At 62.3% G+C, this 626-nt stretch overlaps 1 pseudogene; it reads right to left on the bottom strand.

Annotated features, from left to right (window-relative positions):
- LOC105522462 overlaps positions 1-626 on the bottom strand; it is an 80,367-nt pseudogene that overhangs the window by 57,485 nt on the left and 22,256 nt on the right.

The following is a 626-nucleotide window of genomic DNA, read 5'->3' as shown; positions in this document are numbered from 1 at the left end:
GCGAGGGTGGCTGGGGCCAACCAGGGGGCCCACCCGCAGAGTGGCAGAGGAGGCAGGTTGACCCTGCAGACGTTGAGCTCTGTGGCGAAGGTCCTTGCCTTCTGGTAGAAGAAGAGCGACTTCTCGCGGTCCAGGAGGAAGTTGTGGTAGATGGTGGCCGGCCGCGTGTAGATTTTCAGCTGTGCCTTCTTGTTGCCCAGGTCCATGGCGGCTGCCAGTGCCAGCTGGTAGTACCCGGCTGCATCAAACGGGTCCTGAAGGGGACAAGCCATGCTCAGCAAAAGGGGGACTCGGAGCCTGTCTTCCCAGAGGCCGTTCCTGTCTCCAGGTCATTCCACATGTCCAGCCAATGCTGGCTCACCCCATGAGCCCCGAAGCCTGTGATACTGCTGTGGTCTCAGCTGCAGGAGCTGGGGACAACTCTGACACCCCTGGAAGCCTTCCTGACTGTCCCTACACCCCACTCACCTGAAGCCTCCTGCCCCAGTCCCACCCTCTCTGCAGGCAGTGGCTGCTTTCCCCGTGGGCTGTGGTCAGGGCAGATCCTGCCTGCTCTGAGAGTTCCATGCAGGACCCGTGGCTCCAAGCCACAGCAGGGGCACAGTGTTGAGTGACCCAGGCTCCCC

This window comes from Colobus angolensis, unplaced genomic scaffold (assembly GCF_000951035.1).
Source record: "Colobus angolensis palliatus isolate OR3802 unplaced genomic scaffold, Cang.pa_1.0 Scaffold43, whole genome shotgun sequence".
NCBI classification, from domain to species: Eukaryota; Metazoa; Chordata; class Mammalia; order Primates; family Cercopithecidae; genus Colobus; species Colobus angolensis.
The sequence above is the reverse complement of the archived record's forward strand: the minus strand, read 5'-3'. Positions and strand labels throughout refer to the sequence as shown.